Below are 27,887 nucleotides of genomic sequence, written 5' to 3'. Positions count from 1 at the left end.
GGAGGAGAAAGGTCTCGCATTAAAGCTGTTGAACTCAATGTTGAGTTCTGAGGACTGTGACATGCCTGATCGGAAGATGGGGGGGGTTCTCTGCTTCGCCGACCAAGTGCCCGCGCCATCGTGAACGCCGTCGCGTTTCACGACGGCGTGAACAAAGCCCGGGCACAACCTATTTTGGCCCCGACAGAGGGCCAGCACGGCGCTGGAGTGGTTCACGCCACTCCAGCGCCCCTACGTGGTGCCAAATGGGTGCCGTGCCAATCCGCGCATGCGCAATTGGGGCAGCTCAATCCTGAGCATGCGCAGTTGGGCCGCACCACCCTGCGCATGCGGGGGAACATCTTACGCGCGCTGGCCCCGGCGCAATATGGCGTGGGTGTTCAGGGGCCGGCCGCGGCAGAATGTAGGCCCGGGGGGGGGAGAGGCTGGCCCGCCGATCGGTGGGCCCCGATCGCGGGCCAAACCCCTTCGGAGCCCCCCCCCCCCCCCCCCGGTGAAGGAGCCCCCCCTCCGCCACTCCACCCCCACAGGCTGGCCCCCGAGCGTTCCCGCAGAGTTCACGCCGGCAGCGACCAGGGGTGGACGGTGCTGGCGGGGGACCCTGTCGTGTCGGAGGAGCCGCTCGGCCCATCCGGGCCGGAGAATCACCGCTTGCCGTTTGCAGCAATACTCCGAGTGGCCCGCCGCGATTCGCATGGCGCTGGTTTCGGGGGGGTGGGGTGGAGAATCGCCCGCGGGGGTCGGGGCGGCGTGGCGTGATTCGCGCGGCGCCCCGGCGATTCTCCCACCCGGCGTGGTGGGGGGAGAATACCGCCGGAGATGCTGCTCCTCCAGCTTGCATTGGACTTCACTGCAGCATTGCAGCAGGCCGAAGATGGACTTGTGGGCCTGAGGGAAAGATGCTGAGCTAAAGTGGCAAGTGACAGGAAGGTTGCTCAGTGTATAATCCAACATATTTTTTCCCCTTCTTTAATTCTGAGGAGGAGACACGTTGACTCGGTTTTCTCTCCCTACAGATGCTGCCAAACTTTCTGTTCTTGTTGCATGGTACAGTGGCTTGAATTCTACTGGTCCCTCTCCCTGTTATGATATTGAATCTCATCGAGGAAGATGGTCACTTTTTAGATCTCCAATGGTTGCGGGGATCCTAAGCAAAGCTATTGGGGTACAATGCGGAACAAAAAGACTCATAATCCCACTCACCGACCATCCTTGTCCTCACTGGCCCAACAACTGAATTTCAAAGCTCTCATCCTGGATTTCTAATTGCCTCCTCGCTCCATATCTTTGCGAGGTCGTCCAGCCCTACAAACTTCTGGAAGCTCTGTGTTCCTCCAATTCTGGTCTGTGTGTCTCCCCAACTTTCTTCACCCCATCGTCAAGAGTGATTCCAACTGCCTCCAAACGAAAGTCTACAGTTACTTCTCTGAGCCTCTCCACCTCTCGCCTAAGAAAACAAATGACCTCTTTGATTATGGGTTTGATCAGCTATCCTTTTATCCCCTCTTTTTTTTTTCTGCCTGAAGATGCTGTTGAGAAGCATCTCCGGGCATTTCATGACAAGAGACACTGTAGGCGGGGCTTTCCAGTCACAGCCGCCCACCACCAAAACAGGAAATTCCTATCCAAGGTCAATAGGCCTTTAAATGGTCCGTCAAATTGTGCACCCGCCCATGATGATTTCCGCGGCAGGCGAGACCGTTAAATCTACCCTTAAATAAATCCAAGTTGTTGTTGTAGTATGGTGTAACTCACAAAGATAGCCGGTGTGAAGCCATAGAATCATAGAATCCTGACAGCGCAGAAAGAGGCCATTCAGCCCATCGAGTTTGCACTGACCCTCTAAAAGAGCACCCTACCCAGGCCCAGTCCCCCGTCCCTATCCTTGTAGCCCCACCTTACCTTTGGATACTGAGGGGCAATTTAGCACGGCCAACGCATCTAAGTGTTGGAAAATTACATCTGGTCCAGTATGCGCTCGTGAGGCAGGGAACTACGAGTGAGGGTCTTTATTCGACCTAACCCTTCTGTATTTAACCCAAGGAGTGCTTAATGGTGGCAAGATGCTCGTGAAATGGGAACATATCCATTCTCCAGCATTAGGTATTCCGCAACTTTCACACAACAAAACCAGCCTATGGAAAGTGTCAGACCATTGTGTATTGGATATATCCCACAATAAGAAACATGGAAAGACCATCTCATCAGAATCGTATAATCGCAATTACATCTCAAGACACTCCAGCTGACAACAGCAATCATTTTGCAGAAGGGATTTCTTTTTGTTACCTAACCAGTTTAATGTTTTAGTTACCCTCTGTGTGCAGATCTTGAATTATAATCCGGATTTTTTTTTTTCTTTTGTTCCTCATTTTCTAATTTTAATTTAGTTGAAAGGTTAATTGTATGAAAATTAGAACAGGGATAAGTGAAGCATCTGAAATCTTTTACATCACCTGACTGCGCTATTTAATAACTGATTAATCGTATGGTTCAATCTCTGTAGCCTGAGTACCGGTGTATATGGCAATGTAATCAGCAAACGCCATCATTAAACTCCACGAGGATGAAGATGTAACATCACCACTGATTGTCCCAGCATTACCAAACCTGATGATACCTTTACATTTTCAAAGATTCTAATTGCAGCTTGTGTCTCCAGATTCAGAGTAAAGATATATAGTTCCATAGACCTATGAGGACGTTTTCCCTTTGATATTCTTTGCACGGCAAGAAGGAAACTTCTTCCCCTATCAGTTAGGGTTGTAGAATGGTCGCAGAGGAGGCCACTCGGCCCATTGCTTTCATGCAAGCTCTCTGCCAAGGCAACTGACCACGTCCCACCCCCCCCCCCCCCCACCCCCCCCAATCATCTCCCCACTGCCCCGTGAATCCTTTCTCTTCAGGGGCCCTTCAATTCTGTTCTGAAAGCTCCAATTGAATCTGCCCGCACCGGGCAGAACATCATCATCCCATTGACTCACCCATTGTGTGAAAAGGTTTCCCTCATGCCGCCATTCACCTTAAATCAGAGTTCTCTGCTTCCCCACTCTTTTGCCAATGGGAAACCTTTCCCTCTATCCACAGCGTCAAAATCAGAAGTGGGCACCCTGCGACCCGGGGCCCACTTGCGGCCCACCAGATTTCTGAGTGCGGCCCCACGAGACATTTTGTTGACCGTTGCCCACGTGCAGGGTTATCACATACCACTGAATTTATGTCCACGTAGTTTGTTTTCCACTGATATAACTGAAGTTATAGGCACGTAAAGCAAGGGCAGGCGACGTGAGGTGTGTGCTGATTGCTCACAACATTGACTCTGAGAGATTTTGCGTCCAAAGTGTAAATATGTATTTTGTTTGTAACCATTTGAAGTTGATGATAGTTCTATTGATATATAGGGCGGGATTCTCCCGTACCCGGCAGGGTGAAATTCCCCCGCACCTTCAGAGTTCAAGAGGGCGTGAAACCGTTAACAGGTGCCTGTGGACGGTGTGAGGCCAGTAGCAGCCCCAGGCTCATCGGGATCGCGTCTTCTCGGAGTCGGGTTGCTTATGAATGCAGCCCAAAGTGGGTGGTAAACTCCATCCAAGGCTAAATACTGGCATGAGACCGATAGTCAACAAGTACCGTAAGGGAAAGTTGAAAAGAACTTTGAAGATATAATTGGACGTGATTGAGACTGAACCAGAGTTTTATGAAGGTTCACAGAATCATAGAATTTACAGTGCAGAAGAAGGCCATTCGGCCCATTGTTCTTTTCATCAAAGTGATGGGGCAAGGCCTGAGAAGAATATGGAAATTAAAGTAAGTGAACTCAATTTTTGGGACATTGGAACCAGTTCTGGACCATTACAAATCAGACGGTCTACACCTGGGCAGGACTGGAACCAATGTCCTCGAGGGGTTGTTTGCTAGTGCTGTTGGGGAGGGTTTAAACTAATGTGGCAGGGGGATGGGAGCAAATGCAGGATGTCAGAGGGTAGTAAAGAGGGGGCAGAGGTAGAAGAGCTGATGTGCAGACAGATCTTGCAAAGATGCATAAACAATAGGGTTGTCATGGTGGGTGATTTTAACTTCCCCTATATTGGCTGGGACACACTTACTGCTAGAGGCATAGGTAGAGCAGAATTTGTAAGGAACATCTAGGAGGGTTTCTTGAAACAATATGTACATAGCCCAAAACAGGAAGGGCCATATTAGACCTGGTGCTGGGAAATGAGCCCGGCTAGGTGATCGAAGTTTCAGTAGAAGATCATTACACGAACAGTGATCATAATTCCGTAAGTTTTTTTGAAGCTACTTATGGAAAAGGATAAGAGTGGTCCTCAGTGGGAGAAGGCTAATAACGACAGCATTAGACAGGATCTGGAGTGTTGACTGATTGAGGGAAAATCAACATCCGACATGTGGGAGGCTTTCAAATGTCAGCTGATTAGAATTCAGGGTCGGCCTGTACCTGTGAGGATGAAAGATAAGGGTAGCAAGTATAGGGAACCCTGGATAACAAGGGATATTCTGAATCTTGTCAAAAAGAAAAAGGAAGCATTTGTAAGGTCTAAAAGGCTTCGGACAGATGAAGCCCTTGAAGAATAGAAAACAAGTAAGAAGGAACTTAAGGTAGGAGTTAGGAAGATTAAATGGGGTCATGAAATGTCATTGGCAAACAGGATTAAGGAAAATCCTAAGGTGTTTCATACATTTGTAAAGAGCAAGAGCGTAGCCGGAGAAAGGATTGGTCCATTCAAGGGTATTGGAGGGAATCTATGTATGGAACCAGAGGAAGTGGGGGAGATACTAAATGAATACTTTGCCTCAGTATTCACCAAAGAAAAGGACTTGGTGGATGAGGAGTATAGGGTAGAGTGTATAGATAGTCTGGGTCATGTTGAGATTAACAAAGAGCTGTTGGCATTTTCGAAAGCATTAAAGCAGATAAGTCCCCAGGAACTGACGGGATCTATCCCAAAATACTGCGGGAGGCAAGCGAGGAAATTGCTGGGGCTTTGACAGTAATCTTTGTATCTGTCATAATATCCACTCATGTATATAATGAGGTGCAGACAGGCAGTGATTGACACACAGGATGACCAGTAAGCACACAACACAGTGCAGCCAATCACCAGACAGGACACTACCACTATAAAGCCAGAGGGCACTACGTTTCCCGCTCTCCCTGGACCCAGCCACTGAGACAGTCAAAGTCCACGAGCTAGCCAGTGCAAACACCATGCGGGAGCTAGTAAGTCTGGTCAGGCTACTACTAGGTCTCCAGTCAGTTCAGTATAGTGTCGACCCATAGCTGAATATGTTTATCAGTTCTATCGTTGAATAAAACAGCGTTGGATCTTCTCCAGTGTTAAACGTCAGTTTCTAGCTTCCCTGCATCGAGTGCAGTCCACATCGAACCAACCTGCCTAACACATCACTATCCTCATTGGCTACAGGTGAAGTTCCAGAGGACTGTGGAGTAGCCAACATTGTTCCATTGTTTAAGAAGGACAGCAGGGATAATCCAGGAAATTATAGGCCGGTGAGCCTTCCGTCAGTGGTAGGGAAACTTTTGGAAAAGATTCTTCGAGATAGGATTTACTCACATTTGGAAGCAACTGGACTTATTAGTGATGGACAACATGGTTTTGTGAAGGGGAGGTCGAGCCTCACTAATTTGATCGAGCTTTTTGAGGAAGTGACAAAGATGACAGATGAGAGAAAGGCTGTAGATATTGTAAACATGGACTTCAGTAAAGCGTTTAACAAGGTACGTCATGGTAGACTGGTACAAAAGGTGAAGTCACACAGGATCAGGGGAGAGCTGGCAAGTGGATACAGAACTGGCCTGGGCACAGAAGACAGAAGGTAGCAGTAGAAGGGTGCCTTTTTGAATGAAGGTTGTGAATAGCGGCGTTCCACAGGGATCAGTTCTGGGGCCTTTCTTGTTCGTGGTGTATATAAATTATTTGAAAGAAAATGTAGCTGGTCTGATTAGTAAATTCACAGATTACACAAAAATTCAGTACTCAACACCGACAACTGCCAATCTCTAGGCGCAATTCTGCAACTCATCTGCTTCATTCTGGATCGCAACGTCTTCACCTTCGACAACAAGTTCTTCATCCAGACGCACAGAACAGCCATGGGGACCAAATTCACACCTCAATATGCTAACATCTTCATGCACAAGTTTGAACAAGACCTCCTCACCGCACAGGAGCTTCAACCGACGCTATACACCAGATACATCGATGACAATTTTTTCCTTTGGACCCAAGGCAAAGAATCACTGAAATGACTACACGATGACATCAATAAGTTCCATCCCACCATCAGACTCACCATGGACTACTCTCCAAAATCAGTTACATTCTTGGACACACGCATGTCCATCAAGGACGGTCACCTCAGCACTTTCCTTTACCGCAAGCCCACGGATAACCTCACGATGCTCCACTTCTCCAGCTTCCACCCTAAACACATTAAAGAAGCCATCCCCTATGGACAAGCCCTCCGTATACACATGATCTGCTCAGACGAGGAGCGTAACAGACATCTACAAACGCTGAAAATGCCCTCGTACGAACGAGATATGGTGCTCGACTCTACGATCGACAGTTCCAACGTACCACAGCAAAAAAACCTCATCGACCTCCTCAGAAGACACACACGGGACACAACCGACAGAGTACCCTTCGTCGTCCAGTACTTTCCCGGAGTGGAGAAACTACGACATCTTCTTCGCAGCCTTCAACACGTCATCAATGAAGATGAATATCTTGCCAAGGTAATCCCCACACCCTCACTACTTGCCTTCAAACAACCGCACAACTTCAAACAAACCATTGTTAGCAGCAAACTACCCAGCCTTCAGAACAGCGACCGCGATATCACACAACCCTGGCATGGCAATCTCTGCAAGACGTGCCAGATCATCAACATGGATCACACCATTACACGTGAGAACACCACCCACCAGGTGCGCAGTACATACTCGTGCGACTTGGCCAACATTGTCCACCTCATACGCTGCAGGAAAGGATGTCCCGAAGCGTGGTACATTGGTGAGACCATGCAGACGCTGCGACAACGAATTAACTGATATCGCACGACAATCACCAGGCAGGAATGTTCCCTTCCAGTCGGGGAACACTTCAGCAGTCAAGGGCATTCAGCCTCCGATCTCCGGGTAAGCGTTCTCCAAGGCGGCCTTCAGGACGTGCACCAACGCAGAATCGCCGAGCAGAAACTTATAGCCAAGTTCCGTACACATGAGTGCGGCCTCAACCGGGACCTGGGATTCATGTCACATTACATTCATCCCCCACCATCTGGCCTGGGCTTGCAAAATCCTACCAACTGTCCTGGCTTGAGACAAATCACACCTCTTTAACCTGGGGTTACCCCTATCTCTGGATCTGTAAAGACTTAAATACCTGCAAATGCTCGCATTCTAAGCATTGTCTGGCATCTTTGAATTTGTCTATATATATGTTTCTGGAACATACCTCTTCATTCACCTGAGGAAGGAGCAGTGCTCTGAAAGCTAGTGTTTGAAACAAACCTGTTGGACTTTAACCTGGTGTTGTAAGACTTCTTACTGTGCTCACCCCAGTCCAACATCCACATCACAACACAAAAATTGGGGGAGTTGCGGATAGTGAAGAGGATTATCAGAGGATACAGCAGGTTATAAACTGGTTGGAGTCTTCGTCGGAGAAATGGCAGATGGAGTTTAATCCGGACAAGTGTTAATCCGGACACTTGAGAAGTTCCAATGCATGTAGGAATTACACAATAAATGGTTCGAACTCTTGCGAGTACTGACAGGCAGAGAGATCTGGACATGCATGTCCACCAATCACTGAAAGTGGCAACGCATGTGAATGAGGTGGTCAATACGGGGCAGCATGGTGGTGCAGTGGCTTAGCTTTGCTGCCTCGCGGCGCCGAGGTCCCAGGTTCGATCCCAGCTCTGGGTCACTGCCCGTCTGGAGTTTGCACATTCTCCCCGTGTTTGCGTGAGTTTTGCCCCCTCAACCTAAAAATGTGCAGGCAAGGTGGATTGGCCACACTAAATTGCCCCTTCATTGAAAAAAATGAATTGGGTACTCTAAATTTTTTTTTAAAAGAAGGTATACGGCATGCTGGTCTTCAGCGATCGGGGCATTGAATATAAAAATTGACAAGTCATGTTGCAGCTGTACAGGACCTTAGTTAGGCCTTCATTTGGAGCATTGTGTACAATTCTGGTCGCCACACTACGGACGTGGATGCTTTGCAGAGGGTACAGAAGCGGTTTACGAGGATGTTGCCTGGGTATGGAGGGCATTAGCTATGAGGAGAGATTAGATAAACTCGGTCTGTTCTCACTGGAATGACGGAGGTTGAGAGGCGACCTGATAAAGGTCTACAAGATTATGAGTGGCATGGACAGAGTGGATAGTCAGATCCTCTTTCCTCGGGTAGGAGATTCAAGCACAAGGGGACATAGGTTTAAAGTGCATGGGGAAAAGTTTAGAAAAGATGTACAAGGCAAGTTTTTTACACAGAGGTGGTAAATATCTGGAACGCATTGCCTGGGGAGGTGATGGGAGCAGGTATGATAGTGGCACTTCAGGGGACATCCAGACAAATCTATGAATAGGGTGGGAATGTAAGGATACGCACTCCACAAGTGCAGACAGTTTTAGTTTAGGCAGGTACCATGGTCGGCACAGGCTTGGAGGGCCGAAGGGCCTGTTCCTGTGCTGTATTGTTCTTTGCTCAATGTCAAATCAGTGACAGAAAGAGAAATAAAAAGAAGGAAAGAAATATTGGATTAAGGGAGAAAGAGAGAGGAAGAAAAAGTAAATACTTTTTTTTACATTCTCCAACAACAATTAAAACTCAAAGGGATGAGACTCCGTTCTTGGAATAGTTAATTTTTCAGTGTCAGCCAGGCTGGCTGGAAATAAATTAATATTCATCACGTTGGTGAAAAGAAACTTAGACTGGAAATGACTTGCCTCAATGTTTTGTGATGCAAGTACAGGAATTTAACATCACTCAATGCACCTGAAGATAACAGTGGAACAATACATCTCAGAGCAACTTCTCAGTTTCCACACTGCCCCGTGCCGGAAATTGAGGTGGTATTTGTACAAAGATGACAGTGGATGTTACTCGCCTTACCATTCCTTTGACACCAATGTTTGGGCTTATTAATTTTGAAGCAGCGTGTATTGTTGGGTTTAATTTAAACCCGAGCATTGGAACAGAGTGTTATTGAGTTGAATCCTGATACTTGAATCTGGTTTAAGATCAGGTTCTCATTTTAGACCAGGGTTGATTGAGTGAAACATATTAAACATGAGTTAATGCTCATAATTCAACGGCAATTAATTTCCAATAATGTTTCCCACTCAACACCTTCTATCACTTCAACATAAATTGAAATACAATTCGCCAGGATATCTTTGTACATCCAGTCAAGGTGTAATTAGAATTTATGGAGCTCGCAATTAGAAAGCACTTTATCACATTTCTTCAAAACATCCTGCTGAATCTCACAAACTTTGAAGTACAGTCACCATCGTTATGTGGTTGAACGCAGCAGCCATTGTCCACACAGATAGATCCCACAGGGGGCCAATGAGATGAATGACAAAGCCACAGTCAGGGACACAACGGGCCAACCAGCCTCCTTTTGTGCCAGAATCCCCTCTCAGGTGAAGGGCAGGAGGACCTATAAGACTGAATGTTTCAGCGAACATCCACCGGAATTTCTGCAGGCAGCTTCCAATCCATCAGTTCTGCCTCTTTTGTCAGTGAAAGAAAGGGATCAAGAGGTGTCATCATTCTCACCTCCAGATACAAGAATTCCAATCTTTGTAAATTCCAACTGGGAAAATAATCCTTCCCACCTCCTGTCAGCAACTTCTGACTCACTGGTTAAGAGAGTGATGATCAGTCTCTCTCGTTCACTCAATCTCTTTTTTCTACAACTGCTCTCTTCCCTCCTTCCCTAATACATTCAACACTGAGATGTGACCCTTTGCACAATATGCTAACTAAGGCAATTGATATTAGCACCAGGGGATGGAGTGCTTCATCTCTTTAAGGACTTTGGGCTGAAGGAGTCTGCAGGTGGTCGAGTGAGTGAATTGACGGTTTGATGACAACATCAATCACCCTCCCCCCCCCACCCCCACCACTGCCCCCTACCCCCACACCACCCCCATCCCCTCAGGTTATTTTCCTGGAGGTAGGATATGATTTGGAAGGGAAACCTGCCCACAAGCAGCGAGCAGGCTACAAAAGAGAATGAAAGGCATATCAAAGTCTATTTTAGAGGCATTTCCCAAGTCTCCTGTAGGTCTACCAAAGCATCGGGGAGGAGGTCAGCTGCCTGGGAAAGGCCCGCTGACTGCAGGATCGGGAAAGGGGGCGGTGAGGGCTGGTCAGCGCACCAGGCTGGTTTTGAGGAACCCCAATCCCTGCCGGAGAGAGTAGGTCATCGGACTCGAAACCTTAGCTCTTTTCTCTCCCTACAGATGCTGCCAGACCTGCTGAGATTTTCCAGCATTTTCTCTTCCGTCCCAATCCCTGCCTGCCTGGCCACGGTTATGGCCTTAACCCTGTTATCCCTCCACAATGCTGGCCCCGACTGCTGAGTCCATGTTATAATTTCGGAAGGTTAAAAGGTTGAGGAGGGGGTGCCTCGAGATGGAGGTGCTCTCTATCTCTCTTATCTGAATTGCAGGTTGCTGATCCTTCCACACAGCAGGCCACCATGCTCAGAATTTGCACATGTGCCCCCCTTTTTATTTGTGAGTGATTCAGTCTGAAAATAACCAGCAGATAAAGGTTTGTTTATTGCAAAACCACAGCTGTAAGGTACAAAAATAAAAAATGCCAAAGTTACTAATTTGAAGACATGTAAAGGTTAAATGCAGATAAAGAAAGATAAAATTCAGTTGAGTCCTTTTGGATGTTGTTGCAGGCCGATGGTTATAAAGTGTTGGTTGACTGAAGAAGTTATGTTTAGCAGCTACTGTAATGGCTTCTGTCGTCAGTCAAGGTTTGCCTTTTCAGATGGACTCAGTAGTTCAAGAAGTTTTCAGGAGAGAGAGAGGCGCTTCGTGTTTCTCACTAATTTTCAGCAGAACAACAGTTAATAATAAATCATTTTTATTATTGTCACAAGTTGTTAGGCAGGTTGGTTCGACGTGGACTGCGCTTGATGCAGTGTGGCGAGAGACAGACCTCTAACACTGGAGAAGATCCAACACGATTTTATTCAACGATATAACTAATATACATGCTCAACTGTGGGTCGACACTATACTGAACTGACTGGAGACCTGGTACTAGCCTGACCAGACTTACTAGCTACCGCATGGTGTTTGCACTTGCTAGCTCGTGGACTCTGACTGTCTCAGTAGCTGGGTCCAGAGAGAGCGGGAAACCTAGTGCCCTCTGGCTTTATAGTGGTAGTGTCCTGTCTGGTGATTGGCTGCTCTGTGCTCTGTGCTTACTGGTCATCCTGTGTGTCAATCACTGCCTGTCTGCACTCCATTATATACAGGAGTGGATATTATGACAAGTAGGTTTACATCAACACTGCAATGAAGTCACTGTGAAAAGCCCCTAGTTGTCACACTCTGGCACCTGTTCGGGTACACCGAGGGAGAATTCAGAATGTTCAATTCACCTAACAAGCTCGTCTTTTCGGGACTTGTGGGAGGAAACCAGAGCACCTGGAGGAAACCCACGCAGACACAGGGCAAACGTGCAGACTCTGCACAGACAGTGACCCAAGCCAGGATTTGTACCATGGTCCCTGGCGCTGTGCAGCAACAATGATAACTACTATGCCACCGTGCCGCCCATGGTTGACTTTGAGATAACTGCCTCGTTGTCCTCCCTTGGCGGAGGACCCTCTCTGCTTTTGTCACAAACAGAGGAAAAATTAACACAGAAGTGTGGTTCACCGGAAGCACATTAACGTCCTCCACATACACCACCTTAGCGCATTCTCTGAATCTGAGGTAAACTCGTGTAAAATTGGCAACCATCTGATACTGTGGGGCCCACTGAATCAGAGTGTCCATCCTTACCTTCTACACAATCAACGGACGATGGAGACCATGGTTCCAGTCTCTGGAGTGAAATCAAACATACAAACTTGGAGCAGAAGTAGGTAATTTGGCCCCTCACAGCAATTCCACCATTTGGTAAGATCATGACTGATCTGTTTTTGTTTCAAGTTCCACATTCCCCATCTGCCCCCGATAAGCTTTGATTCCCTTGTCTAACAAGAATCTAACTACCTCCGCCTTGTAAATATTCAATGACCCCCACCCTCCACCACCTTCTGAAGCAGATAGTTCCAAAGTCTCAAAACCCTCTGAGAGAAATTAATTCTCTTCATCTCTGTCCTAAAAGGGCGAACCCTAGTTCTCGGTTCACCTACACAAAGAAACATCCTTTCCACATCCAGCTTGTCAGGACCATTCAGGATCTTGTCACATCTCTCGCTCTTCTACACCCTGTGGTAGTCACCACTGTTGTATATATATCACATATGAGATGTAATATGGTAAGGCTCCTGTACTACAGGTACGGGGGTAGATCCCTGCCTGCTGGCTCCGCCCAGTAGGCGGAGTATAAATGCGTGGGCTCACCGAGCTGCAGCCATTTCGGCAGCAGCTGCGGGAGGCTACACATCTCTGCGTAATAAAGCCTCGATTACTCTCTACTCTCGTCTCGTCGGAATTGATAGTGCATCAATTTATTAAGCAGAGATTTTACAATGATGGATCTCTGCATCAAGCCAGATCGCCTGCAGCTGCACCCTCAAGCAGACAATGCCAAGTCAGCCTTCGCACATTGGTTAGCTTGCTTTGAAGCATACATCGGATCTGTGACAGAACCACCCGAAGCTCCAGATCTTGTATATGCGGCTCAGCTCCAATACCTTTCCCCTCATCCGGGACGCGCCTACCTATGCTGAGGCCATGGCACGACTGAAAGAGAACTACACTCAGCAGACCAACAAACTCTATGCCAGGCACCTCCTGTCCATGCAGCATCAACTCCCTGGTGTGTCTGTGGAAGATTTCTGGTGTGCCCTGCACGCCCTGGCGAGGGACTGTGATTGCCAGGCCGTTTCAGCCGTTGAACATTCCGAACTCCTAATTAGGGATGCTTTTGTTACGGGCATTGGTACATCCGCCAGCGTCTCTTAGAAGGGGCTACCCTCGATCTCGCGGCGACCATGAAACTCGCAAACTCACTAACGGTTGCTTCCCGTAATGTACAAACGTACGCCCTCGACTGCACGGCGCCCCCCTCTCCTGGACATCATGGACCCCACCAGAAAACACCACATTGTGGACCCCACCAGCAACCGCCCCCAGCCAACCCCAAGCCTCCACCGCGCAGCAGCCAACCAACCCCGGGGGACCCAAGTGCTACTTCTACAGACAGACAAAGCACCCCCGGCAGCGCTGCCCGGTGCGGAGTGCACTCTGCAAGGCCTGCGGGAAGAAAGGACATTTCGCTGCTGTGTGCCAGGCCCACTCGATCGCCACCAGGCCCATTGTCCCTGCACACCACATATGCGACCCGTGGGCGCCGCCATTTTCACCCCCGCAACCCACGTGCGGCCCGTGGGTGCTGCCATCTTCCCCGCCTCAGACCACGTGCGGCCCGTGGGCGCCACCATCTTGCTTGCCTCAGGAAACATGCGGCCTGTGGGCACTGCCATCTTCCCCCCATCAGGCCTCGTGCGGCCCGTGGGCGCCGCCACCTTCCCCACCTCAGGACCCCTGCTCGTCGGGCACCTCATCGGGCCGCTCATCGCCTGCAACCGCCACCGACCAGCCAGGGCCTTCCAACACCAGCCACGCCTCGCCTCCACCACGATCAACCAGTCCGACCGCACAACCTCGCGACCGCGTCGACGACAGTAAACGTCTATGAGCACAAGACGTCATGCCTTCTTGACTCCGGGAGCAATGAAAGCTTCATCCACCCTGATACGGTAAGGCGCTGCTCCTTCGCGGTACACCCCATTAAACAGTAAATCTCCCTGCCCTTACCAGTACCTCCCTGGGGGTACTGCACCGCCACCCTCACCATCCAGGGCGTAGAGTTCAGCGGCCTCCGGCTCTACATCCTCCCCAACCTCTGCGCTGCCTCGCTACTTGGCCTGGACTTCCAGTGCAATCTCCAAAGTCGAACTCTGAAATTCGGCGGGCGCCTACCACCTCTTACTGCCTGCGGTCTCACGACCCTTAAGGTCGACCCGCCTTCTCTGTTTGCAAACCTCACTCCGGATTGCAAACCCATCACCACCAGGAGCAGACGGTACAGCGCCCAGGACAGGACCTTCATCAGGTCTGAGGTCCAGCTGCTACTGCGGGAAGGCATCGTCGCGGCCAGCAACAGCCCCTGGAGAGCCCAAGTGGTAGTTGTGAAAACTGGGGAGAAAAACAGGATGGTCGTTGACTACAATTAGACCATCAATCGGTACACGCAGCTCGACCCGTACCCTCTCCCACGCATATCTGATATGGTCAATCAGATTGCACAGTACCAGGTCTTCTCGACAGTGGACCTGAAATCTGCCTACCACCAGCTCCCCATTCGCAAGGCAGACCACCGTACACCGCGTTTGAAGCGGACGGCCACCTTTACCACTTCCTTAGGGTTCCCTTCGGCGTCACTAACAGGGTCTCGGTCATCCAACGGGAGATGGACCGAATAGTTGACCGGTACGGACTGCGGGCCACCTTTCCGTACCTGGATAATGTCACCATCTGCGGCCATGACCAGCAGGACCACGACGCTAACCTTTCCAAATTCCTCCACACCGCCAAACTCCTCAACCTAACGTACAACAAAGAGAAGTGCGTGTTCAGCACCAACCGCTTAGCTATCCTCGCTATGTGGTGCAAAATGGAGTTCTAGGGCCCGACCCCGATCGCATGCACCCCTCATGGAACTCCGTCTCCCCCACTGCCCCAAGGCCCTCAAACGATGCCTGGGGTTCTTCTCATACTACACCAGTGGGTCCCTAACTATGCAGACAAGGCCCGCCCGCTCATTCACTCCACTGTTTTCCCACTGACAGCCGAGGCTCACCAGGTCTTCAACCGTATCAAGACCGGCATCGCCAAGGCCGCGATGCACGCGGTCGACGAGACCCTCCCCTTTCAAGTCAAGAGCGATGCATCAGACATCACTCTGGCCGCTTCCCTCAATCAGGCAGGCAGGCCCGTGGCATTCTTTCCACGCACCCTCCATGCCTCCGTAATTCGGCACTCCTCCATCGAGAAGGAGGCCCAAGCCATCGTAGAAGCTGTGCGGCATTGAAGGCATTACCTGGCCGGCAGGAGATTCACTCTCCTCAATGACCAATGGTCGGTTGCCTTCATGTTCAACAACACACAGCGGGGCAAGATCAAAAATGATAAAATCTTGAGGTGGAGGATAGAGCTCTCCACCTACAATTACAAGATTTTGTATCGCCCCGGTAAGCTCAACGAGCCCCCGATCCCCTATCCCGAGGTACATCTATCCTGATGCCCTATCCCGACTCCGGACCCTACACAATGCTCTCTGTCACCCAGGGGGTCAACCGATTCTTTCACTTCATAAAGGCCCGCAATCTGCCCTACTCCATCGAGGAAGTCAGGGCTATCACTGGAAACTGCCAGGTCTGCGCGGAGTGAAAACCGCACTTCTACCAGCCAGACCGAGCGCACCTAGTGAAGGCCACCCGTCCCTTTGAACGCCTCAGCGTGGATTTTAAAGGGCCCCTCCCCTCCACCGACCAAAACACGTATTTCCTTAAAATGGTCGATGAATACTCCAGATTCCCCTTCGTCGTCCCATGCCCCGATATGATATCTGCCACCGTCATCAAAGCACTCAACACCATCTTCGCTCTGTTCGGTTTCCCCGCCTACATCCACAGCGACCGGGAATCCTCATTTATGAGCAATGAGCTGCGCCAGCACCTGCTCAGCAAGGGCATCACCTCGAGCAGGACGACCAGCTACAACCCCCGGGGAAACGGGCAGTTGGAGCGGGAGAATGGGACGGTCTGGAAGGCCGTCCAGCTGGCCCTGCGGTCCAAGAATTTCTCGGTCTCCCGCTGACAGGAAGTCCTCTTCGACACCCTTCACTCCATGCGGTCACTACTTCGCACTGCGACTAACGCAACCCCCCCATGAACGTCTCCTTGCCTTCCCCAGAAAGTCCACCTCCTGGGTTTCACTTCCAAAGTGGCTGGCAGCTCCAGGACCCATTCTCCTCCGCAAGCATGTGCGGCTCCACAAGGTGGACCCGTTGGTCGAGACAGTCCATCTACTCCATGCAAACCCGCAGTACGCTTATGTAGCATACCTCGACGGCCACCAAGACACAGTCACTCTCAGGGACCTGGCACCAGCCGGTTCCCCACACCCCAGCCCCGGCGCCACCCTTCCTCCCCCCAGCGCACCCCACCACAGCCCCCGCTCCAGGACGATCCGTCCTCCCCTTGGTCCCAACCGAGGATGAAGATGAGGTCGACATGCTCCCGGAGTCACCGACGACCGAACCGACGCCTGCATCACCACCGGGACTGCGGCGCTCACAATGGAGGATCAAGGCACCCGATCGGCTGAATTTGTGAACTTTCCCTAAAATGTTAACCTATGCATGTAAATAGTCTTCCACCACCCCCGCTGGACTCTTTTTCAACAGGGGGTGAATGTGGTAGTCACCATTGTTGTATATAAATCACATATGAGGTGTAATACGGTAAGGCTACAGATCTACCCCCGTACTACAGATACGGGGGTAGATCCCTGCCTGCTGGCTCCGCCCAGTAGGCGGAGTATAAATGTGTGTGCTCACCGAGCTGTAGCCATTTCGGCAGCAGCTGCGGGAGGCTACACATCTCTGCTAAATAAAGCCTCAATTACACTCTACTCTCGTCTCGTTGTAATTGATAGTGCATCACACCCCAATGGAAACCAGCCCAGTCTGTCCAACCTCTCCTCATAAACAACCTGCTCATTCCAGGAATCAATCTGGTGATCCTCCTCTGAACCGCCTCCAACGTAGTTACATCCTTCCTTAAATAAGGACACCAAAACCGCACACAGTATTCGAGATGCAGTCTCACCAATACCCCTGTAAAACTGTGATGTGAAGATGCCGGTGCTAGACTGGGGTAGGCACAGTAAGAAGTCTCACAACACCACGTTAAAGTCCAACAGGTTTATTTGAAATCACAAGCGCTGCTGCTTCATCAGGTGAAGTGGAGGCAGATTCACAATCAGCACTCCGAAAGCTTGTGATTTCAAATAAACCTGTTGCACTTTAACCTGGTGTTGTGAGACTTCTCCCTGTATAAATAAATCACCTAAACCCCTCAGTCCTGATTCTCACGTTATCAAAATGATCAGGACATTTAATCTCATTCTGGGCAGTAGCAATGGGAAAGTTAATGTTGATGAATGAACAGATATGTTGCTTGGCTCGTCTGTAGGTTGATTCAATAACACAATGAACAAAGAAATGCATTGCATCTACCTCTTGAATACACTTCATGTTATTCACAATCCTGAATGTTGGAAAGATTTGCAAGCTCTCAGAGAGGGTTAATGGCATCAACAGTCAAAGCCCCTGGTCCTATTTATTTGTGTGTCATTCTTTTTTTTCCATTTCTGCAGCAATTATTAAAATAACAGGATCCTGAGAAACATCCCAAAATGAATTTGCTTCAGTAATGAAGACAAAACATTAATCGCGTTTCAGCTATGAGCCAATTGATCATTTCTGTCTTGTGTAATGCAGCAAAGCCTATCTTCATATACAGACTCATAGATCAGCCTCAGATTGAGGAGACAAATAGCTGCACTCAGGTCTGTTTGCATGCAGAAAATCACAATTTGCTAAGGAAAGATTACCCAAGCACAATGCAGCAAGCACAACATTTGTTTTCTGATACTGGTATATTGATTCAATTCCAGTCTCCGGCCCAGCTGAGCCCCAGCCAGCCGAGCCCCAAGCTCCATGGCCCCGCCCAGGACCTTGCAAGCCCCAGAAAACCCAAACTCCAGGCCGAATTTAGCCCCAAGCACGATGATTCCCCGGCCCAGCGAGGCACAGGCCTTACTGAGCCTCCAGGCCCAACTTAGCCCCAGGCATGATGTTGTCCCGGCCCAGCGAGGCACAGGCCCTACTGAGCCTCCAGCAAAGTGATCCCCAGGCACGACGATTCCCCGGCCTAGCAAGGCTCAAGCCCTACTGAGCCTCCAGCCTATTGGGCCCTAGGCCCGATGATTCCCCGGCCCAGCGAGACACAGGCCTTACTGAGCCTCCAGCCCAGTGAGCCACAGGCACAATAACTCCAAGGGCCAGTAAACCCCAAGTCCTGGTGAGCCACAGGCCCAGTTATTTCCAGGCCCAGTTATTTCCAGGCCCAGTAATTTCCAGGCCCAGTTATTTCCGGGCCCAGTCTCAGTAATGGTGACCATGAGATTATTATCGATTGTTGAAAAAAATCCATCTATCCTTCAGGGAAGCAAACCTGCTATCCCAATATAAAGATAAAATACTGCGGATGCTGGAGATCTGAACTAAAAGCAGAAAGTGCTGGAAAAACTCAGCAGGTCGGCAGAACCTGTGGAGAGGGAAGCAGAATTAATGTTTCAAGTCCAGTATGACTCTTCTGCGGAACTGAAGATAGCCAAAAATGGGGTTTTATGCTGTGGAAATAGCGTGGGGAGGGTGGAGCAAAAAGAGAAGGGCAGAGATAGGTTAAAGGGTGGGGAGATTATGGGCCAGATTCCTTCAGTCACGTGTTTCTCGCCTTTTGCTAAGGGTGAGATTCTCTCTTCCCGCCGCTTGTCAATCGGATTTCCCATTGAAGCCACCGCACGCCACCGGGCAACCCATGGGCGGGGGTGCGCTGGCAGTGGGAACAGAGAATCCCAATGGCCGGAGAATTCCGGCCCACATTACAAAGATGTCAAGGAACAAAAGGCAAAGAGAGTGGGGATGGTATTATAACAAAGCATTGGTGCAGAGTAGGTGTTAATAGCAGAACGAAGATCAGTGGTATCTGAAAGCCAATTAGCAGAATGGATTACTCACAGGATAAAATTCAGTGTGGTCGGAAGACAAAACAAACTAAGACGGTCACTAGGGGAAAATGTATAGAATGGAGGACAGACTTCATGGTCTGAAGTTGTTGAATTCAATGTTGAGTCCAGAAGGCTGGACACTGCCAACTTGGAAGATTCTTCCAAATCTCCCCTCGGTACCTGGTCTATCTTATATGTAACCCCTGACAGATAGCTATGTTCTGGCTACTGGCTATTAACTGAAATGGCCCAGCAATCCAATGTGTTCAAGCAACATTAGGGATGGGTAACAAATGAAGATCTTGCCAGTGATGCCCACGCCCCCATGAACGAATAAAGAAAGCACAAACGGACTTCCGGTGGCTGCCATAGAATGAGTGGTCGCTTTTTTGATAGCTCCCGCTCGTGGTGGTACATTTGTACTTCCTCCCCGATTTACGGTGGATTTGAGCAACACAGCTGGTGAAGTAGAGAAGAAGGATTCCCCCACCAGTGTATGGATTTGTGAACCAGAAGTGGTCTGAAAAGGAGAGATCGTTGGTCGAAGACGGAATGGAGTCTGCAACACAGGAGAATACGGCGGAGGGTCAGGGACCGAAACTGCCGGCCCAGTGGTCAATGGAGTAACTGGGGTCTTTATCCAGGAGAGCTTTGCTCAGCAAAGAAAGGAATAACTGGATCCGATTAAGACGATGATTGATCGTGTGGAGCAGAGATTGGAAGCCCAGGGCCAGGCGATCCAGGAGGTGGAAGAGGTGGTTGCTGGGCACAATGAGCAGCTAGCCGTGATGGCAGTGAGATGGGGCTGATGAAGTACCACCAGAAGAGGCTGCAAGAGAAAGTGGAGGATTTGGTGAACAGGTCACACTGGCAGAATTTGAAGATTGTTGGCCTTCCACAGGGCAGCGAGGGATCGGACGCAGGGACATATGTGGCGCGTATTTTTGAGAAGCTGTTCAGCAAAGGTGTGTTTGCTCAACCATTGGAGGTGCATAGGACATACAGAACGCTGATGAAGAAGCTGTTGAGGAATGAGCCCCAACGGGCGATGGTGGTATGAATGCACCGGTTACTGGACAAGGAACAGATCTTGAAGTGAGCCAGGCAGAAGAGGAACATATGGTTGCATATGGGACAGAAAGAGCTGTGTATTTATCAGGAATTGGGTGCGGAACTGTTCAAAAGAAGGGTGAGTTTCAATAAGGTGAAATCAGCCCTCTTTAAGAAGGGGGTGAAGTTCGGCATGGTGTACCCAGCGCATTTGAGGGTCACTTATGAGGGCCAGAAACTTTATTTCGGATCGCCAGATGAGGCAATGAACTTTCTTAAGGACAGGGGACTGGCAGATGATGGAGGACATTGAACTTGGTGGTGAGTAGTTGTGTTCTCGATATGCTGCTAAATTTCTTTTCTCTTTGAGTTTTGTATCCATTATCTTGCATTAAGTTTTGGGCCGTTGCTCTGTTTTGGTTGCGGATTAACTTTGTTCTTAATGGGGGATGGTGGGTGAATTTTTTCTTTGTTTGTTGAGGATTGTGATGTTTTGCCTATGTATGTTCGAGCGGGGGGCAGGTAAGGAGATTGGGGGGGGGGGTAGGATGCTTGGCACCATGGGCGGGCTAGCTCATGGAAGCGCAGTGGGGGGCGAGCAGGTGATAAGTTTGTTGAGGGGGGTTGGGATTGTTATTTTATTATGGGGGTGGTATTGATCTGATGACGGGGAGGGATTGGCGCTTGGAGACAGATTGAAGGTCGATGATGGCGGTCGCTTGAGTAGGTGGAGGATGGATGTTGGCCTAAGAAGGCTTATGGTTGATCGGCAACGTGGGGGGGGGGGGTGGGGGGGGGGGGGGGGGACCAGGCTGATCACATGGAACATGAGAGGGTTGAATGGGAAGGTCAAGAGAGCTCGTGTGTGTGTAGTGATTGATCGTGCATCAATTTAATGAACAAGAATTGAAGAATGGCTGCTCTCCGCATCAAGCCAGAGTGTCTACAAATCAACCCCCACACGGCAAATGCAGCAGCAACTTTTAAACATTGGCTGGCATGTTTCAACAGGTACATCAGGACGGCCCCGACTACCCCCATGGGGGAACAGACAATGCAAGTCCTCCACTCAAGGGTGAGCCCAGAAATCTACACGCTTATTGAAGACGCGTGCAATTTCGAGGACGCAATGACTTTGTTAAAAGAGCACTACGTCCGCACTGTGATTCAGGTATACGCTTGGTATCTTTTAGCTACTGGACGGCAGATCCCAGGGGAATCACTGGACGATTTTTACCGCGGATTATTAGTGTTAGGTAGAAACTGTAACTGTCCACATGTCTCAGCCAATAACCACACCGAAGGCAGATGGTATGTTGGCCTTCATAGTGAGAAGATTCAAGTACAGGAGCAGGGATGCATTGCTGCAATTATATAAGGTCTTGGTGAGGCCACACTGCATTGTGTGCAGTTTTGGTCTCCTTACCTGAGGAAGGATGTTCTTTCTCTGGAGGGAGTGCAGCAAAGGTTTACCAGATTGATTCCTGGGATGGCAGGACTGACGAATGATTGAATAAGTTAGGATTGTATTCGCTGGAGTTCAGAAGAATGAGGGGGAATCTCATAGAAACATATAAAATTCTCACAGGACTGGTCAGGGTAGATGCAGGAAGGATGTTCCCTAAGGTGGGTGTGACCAGAACTAGGGTCACAGCCTGAGAATACGGGATAGACAGAGGTGAGGAGAAATCTCTTCACCCAAACAGTGGTCGGCCTATGGAATTCGTTACCATAGGAAGTAGTTGAGGCCAAAACATTGCATGTTGTCAACAAGCAGTTAGTTATGGAACATGAGGGGGAAGGGCATCAAAGGATATGGGGGAAAGTGGGACTAGGCTACTGAGTTAGATGGTCAGCCATGATCATAATGAATGGTAGAGCAGGCTCGATGGGCCGAATGGCCTCCACCTGCTCCTATTTTCTATGTTTCTAACTCACCCATCCTGCGGGCTCCCACAGGCACCTGATTTCTGGCCTTTGTGAGGTTGGAGCCGGTGAGAAGTGGTTTAAGCTTTGCTGCAATGCGAAACTTGGGGTGGTTCTGCAGATGTTGCTGTGACGTCACCTCCCACAGCAACTCAAAATCAAAGAATAGTGGGGCAGCACAGTGGTTAGCATTGCAGCCTATGGCGCTGAGGACCCGGGTTCGAATCCCGTCCCTGGGTCACTGTCCATGTGGAGTTTGCACGTTCTCCTCGTGTCTGCGTGGGTTTCACCCCCACAACCCAAAGGTGTGCAGGGTAGGTGGATTGGCCACGCTAAATTGCCCCTTAATTGGAAAAAATAATTGTTTTCCAATTAAGGGGCTCTAAATTTTTTTAAAAAGAAAAAAAAACAAAGAATAGTCAGCTCCATTCCGCCATGCGGTCTTACTCCACTTCACTGTTGTTTCAGTACACTGACTGCAGATTTACAAAATTGACATGAAGCCAAACCACTACAATTGCAGTGTTACAATCCTGGATGAGCTCCTAAGTTTGGTATAACCTTAGTAGAGGCCTGCAATCTGTTTTAAAACAAAGGCATCCAAACTACCAGTTATTTACCAAAAGAATGAAACCACAAGATTCCATGGTTAGACACAGAAGAATCTTTACTGTGCAAGTCAAACAAAGCAAACTTTATCTTAGGTAAGCTCCTTAGTCCAACATTCAGAATCAACATAAGTTCAGCATGACAGGCAAAGGAATGCATTGACAGGCAAATTGTGCTTGATTATATACTGTACGTTACACGTTAAATGGCGGATACTGTTCTTACCAATTTGGTCAGCATTCCACAGCATCTAACTCACCAAACTCAGCCACAACATCCTGCAAAACTATGTTTCCATCATGAAAAAATTGCAGCTTCTCTCATTTTTAAAAAATTCTTACAAGGAGTCAATTACTAGGGTGAATAGGTTTAAGGTGCTAGGGGCAAAGTTTAGCGGAGATATACGAGGTAAAGTTTTTTACACAGGGGGTAGTGGGTCCCTGGAACTCGTTGCCGGAGGAGGTGGTGGAAGCAGGGACGATAGTGACGTTTAAGGGTCATCTTGACAATTACATGAATAGGATGGGAATAAAAGGATCCGGACCCCGGAAGTGTCGAAGATTTTAGTTTTGACGGGCAGCATGGTCGGCGCAGGCTTGGAGGGCCGAAGGGCCTGTTCCTGTGCTGTACTTTTCTTTGTTCTTTCGACGCGAGTGTCGCCGGCTGGGCGCGCATTTATTTTCCAGCCCAAGTTGCCCTTAGACTGAGTGGCCATTTCAGAGGACATTTAAGTGTCAACCATATTGCTCTGGATCTGGTGTCACATATAGGCCAGACCAGATAAGGATGACAGATTTCCTTCTCTAAAGGACATTGGTAAACAGGATGAGTTTTCACGACAATTGACAATGGTTTCCTGGTCATCATTCGGCTTTTAATTCCAGATTTTCTATTGAATTCAAATTTCTCCATCTGCCGCGGTGGGATTTAAACCCACGTCCCCAGAGCATTATGCTTGGTCACTGGATTATTAGTCCAGTGACAATACCACTACACCACCACCTTCCCTAATCCTACTCTAGATCCTCAGATGTCAGCAGCACGCAACCAACCTGGGTTCCATGGGCACAATCTTCACCAAAAGTGGCACACAGCTGCAGAATCTTCTCAACTCTGCTCGGCCTGGTTCTGTGGACTTGCAAATATCATCTTCAAGATACATAAGGCACAACAGCAAATGTATATTTTTTTATTCTCAGATTCTGGATCCAGGCTCTGACTCCTTCAGCCTGTCTGTACTGCACCACTGGAATTATCATCAGCTAACCTAAAGGCTCTGTGCCCCTTTACATGTTCCACTCAACTTCAGTCTCCCAGAGGTTTTGGTTTCCAACCTCAGTCTCAGCTTTAGGGTCAGTTTCCTTTCTTCGTTCCCCTTTTTAGTTAAGGGCCTGTCTCAAAATATACACGCTCTGAAGTCAGGGGTCTATCACAATAGCGTGAACATTTGTTGAATTTTATTTTGAACTGGTTTAATTGGGATTTCATTACTGGTACAAGCACAAAATTGCTGCTCCACACATTTGAAAAGCTGAAAAATCATATTACTCTTCCTTTAGCTGGGCTGCATATCTTTGTTGGGCTAAATTGATTTCCCATAATTCTCAGGTTGTTTCCTGCAACGAAAGCCCATTAGTAAAAGAGATGAAATGTCCAGTGGTCCAAAACAACAGATAAATCCACGCTCCTCACGATGATGGAGTGTTTAATTATGGATGGGGAAGACAAAAGAGTAAGCCTGTTTAAATTAACAGCTTGAATTACATGAACCAAGTGCTCCAAAGAAATCCTTTTAGCTGTCTATCTTTTCAGGTTTATTAATGCCAGATGTCAGCCTGCTGCCCAGCTGTTCATTTGTGTGCATCCTTCAATAGCATATGTTCCATGATAGGGAAACGTGTCGTTCATTAAGAATGAATATTGGCGGAGCCCATTTTAGAACGCAAGACATGACGAACCTCAGGGGTAGCGCGGCCTCCAGATGAAGATTAATTATCTTCATTTTCTATCAAGTTCCAGTCATTTTCTTCCAGTGACCGATTTGCTTAAAGTCGGCTTCAGAAAGCCGTACTTCAGTAATGCTTTTCAATTTGAAGGTGCGCGTGTCAGAAAAATAAGCTCCTCTTCTTTCTGCATTTTTTTAAAAATCCTCTCCATTTTGCTTTGCCCTGAATTCATTGGTGCTGAAGGGATAGGCAGCAATTGCAGATTCTGTTGCATTACAGTGTCACCGGCAAGCAGCGTGTTGCCTTGATAATAATAATAATCTTTATTATTGTCACAAGTCGGCTTCCATTAACATTGCAGTGAAGTTACTGTGAAAATCCTTATGGGTTTGGCTGTGGTGGGTCAATGATGAGATCTTGAGACTTGCAATGTTTAAACATGAGCCATATATTGTTAATTTTTAACTATTTACAGATCCCAGTTAATGTCATGCATGGTGCTGCTTCTCCCATGCTGGATGCTTTTAGAGTGTTCTCTTGCAGTCTATTATCAGGTGACTCTATACATCATACCCTGGGTGGGGCTATTCTCCAATCCCACGTTAGCATTTGCTCTGCTGATCCCCTTTATATTACATTTATATGACATGAAGGCATATCCAACATCATACAACATTCCCCTTTCTTCAGGTTCCACCAAAACCTCTTCCTATGTCCCTCGAGTGAGGCTGCCGCACCGAAACCTGGGCATCTGGCCTGGCTTGCCGTTTCCTCTCGAACATGCAGGTTAACTAGGGTAGCCATGTTTGTTGAATGTATTTGTGGAGTTTTCATCACATGACCGTCCACTTCCAACCATTCCACCCCACCCCCCCCCCCCATATGCCCTGAATTAGTCATCCAATGTTTTTTTCTTGTATTATTGTACGGGGTGTAGACATCACTGGCAAAGCTCTTGAACTGAGGACAATAGTGCACCAAATGGTTTTCACTGTAACCGATGATAGCTTCATGGTCACCATTACTGAGACAAGCTTTGAATTCCAGGTTTTTAAATTAATTAATTGAATTCAAATTCCACCAACTACCCTGGTGGGATTTGAACCCATGACCCCCAGAGCGTTAGCCTGGGCCTTTGGGTTACTAGTTCAGTGAAGTTTGTTGTGACATCTGCAGAGTTACAATAACTTGTACAAAAGTGTGTGAATTTCCAGTGACTGACTAGAAGAATCACACAAGATTTCAAGTTTTAAGACTTTGCTGCAACAAACAAATTAAAAGCAACAAGTGTAAAAACTATTCAGTAGGCAATTTTCATTCTGAATCACAAAATATATTCCCCATTCAACTTTTAAAACAGTCACAAATCCCTCTCCTAGGATATGTTCATTTATTCTCTAGGAATCAGCGCAAAGCATTTCTCATCTCCTGGTAGCTTTCTTCCTTTTCCAGCCTGGTGACCTCTAATCCTTGAACTGCCTTTGATGGTAAGGTTTACCATGGAGATTCTTCCCTCTCGCCAAAGCTAGGTGATTCTTCCAGATTCTTCAAATCTTCACAAATTTGGTCTCTTCAATCTGAGTGTAAACTCACTCCCATATTCTGTGTGATGAGCAATAAAGACTGGCTGTTTCAATCTCTGCTTTTTCTCTCTCACCCTCAGATACTTGCAGACTGCGCTGTGTCAGTCAGGTTCAGTAATATTTTAGAAAACGTATATGCTGACATTACAATGGATTGCTTTGGACTCTTCTCCTCTCAGTGCCCATCTCCAATGCAGTGTGAATCACATGGGCCTTGTATCCACATAGCATAGCATAGACACCCCCAACTCCATTCTATCTTAGAATTAATTTTTAAAATAAATTTAGAGTACCCAATTAATTTTTTTCCAATTAAGGGGCAATTTAGTGCGTTCAATCCACCTACCCTGCACATCTTTGGGTTGTGGGGCCGAAACCGATGCAAACACGGGGAGAATGTGCAAACTCCACACAGACAGTGACCCAGAGCCGGGATCGAACCTGGGACCTCGGCGCCATGAGGCAGCAGGGCTAAGCCACTGCTCCACCGTGCTGCCCTGTTCTATCTCAGAATGAAATAGACAGTTTAAAGTGTACTGTTTAGAAAACCTGACTTCTCCCCGTGTCTGCGTGGGTCTCACCCCCACAACCCAAAGATGTGCAGGTTAGGTGGATTGGCTATGCTAAATTGGAAAGAAATAATTCGGTACTCTAAATTTATTTATTTTTTAAAGAAAAAAAAATCTGACACTCCCAGCACCACCCTGTGAGACTTGAAGGAAAGCCTATTGACTAGCAGCATTGCCATTCTTGTCATCGAACCTTTCCACCAGTAAAGAAGCCTGGGGCCCCCTTTAACCTGTAACAACCAAGCCACTTAAGTTTGCTGTTGGGCAGAATTCAGACCAGGTTTGCTATCAGCAGAACTCAGAACAGATCACATGACCTCTTCATTCCTGCATTTCACCGTAAATTCAAATGATAACATTCTGACAAACTTTATATTTGTAACATAATAATGCTACACCACCATTTTTCCAACATATCCATCATCAAGCCACCCAGCCGGCCCACACCAATCAGAAAATGAAATGACTCTTCCTCACCTGATTTGATGATTCTTGACTGTCTGTCTTTTCATCCCTTGCAGTGGGAAGGGTGTCCTTTGCTTTTACTTTTAGTACTGGCCCTTTAAAAGTCTCTGGAAATCCGATGTTCCGTCATGGCGAGCTCTATCAGCGTGACACCGTGAGACATGCCTCAAGCATTTTTTTTAAAATCGCACCACTTTTCTCGCCTCAGCCAACACTTTGATATTTTTAAAACGGAAAATTCCGCCCACGGTTTTTAACACCACTCCAATTTTTCTCCTGGGTTTCACATAGCAGTGTCCTGAAGATTAATCTTGTATTCCAGGAGACGGCCGGATAATCCTGGTTCTGCCTCACACATATAGTAGGCCACAGGCCTCACTCTGTTGGTGCCCTGTGGTCTGCATCACAGCATGCTGTTGACAGCCCCAAAGAAAAACAAAACAGATTTTACATTACTGTCTCGTCATGATTCAACAGAATTGTAGGAGTGATCTTCTAATACAATGGTTATATTAGAAAGTATTTTAAAATCAAATATAATTTAGTACATGGAGCTGTTCACGTGATCTTAAAATCAATCACAATGCATCATAAAAAGACAAATACCCTGAATGGC

The 27,887-nt window shown here is 48.1% G+C and overlaps 1 long non-coding RNA gene across 1 annotated transcript in view; it reads right to left on the bottom strand.

Moving 5' to 3' along the window:
• The window catches only part of LOC119950825, a 212,416-nt gene extending 184,757 nt beyond the window's left edge, over window positions 1-27,659 (bottom strand). Inside the window, exon 1 of the long non-coding RNA XR_005457436.1 lies at window positions 27,284-27,659. This is a non-coding gene — a long non-coding RNA (uncharacterized LOC119950825). The remainder of the gene's footprint in view (window positions 1-27,283) is intronic.
• Window positions 27,660-27,887: the final 228 nt, after the last annotated feature.

The sequence above is a fragment of the Scyliorhinus canicula genome, chromosome 16 (assembly GCF_902713615.1).
Source record: "Scyliorhinus canicula chromosome 16, sScyCan1.1, whole genome shotgun sequence".
NCBI classification, from domain to species: Eukaryota; Metazoa; Chordata; class Chondrichthyes; order Carcharhiniformes; family Scyliorhinidae; genus Scyliorhinus; species Scyliorhinus canicula.
Note: the sequence above shows the minus strand (reverse complement) of the source record. Positions and strands in the feature narration are given on the sequence as shown.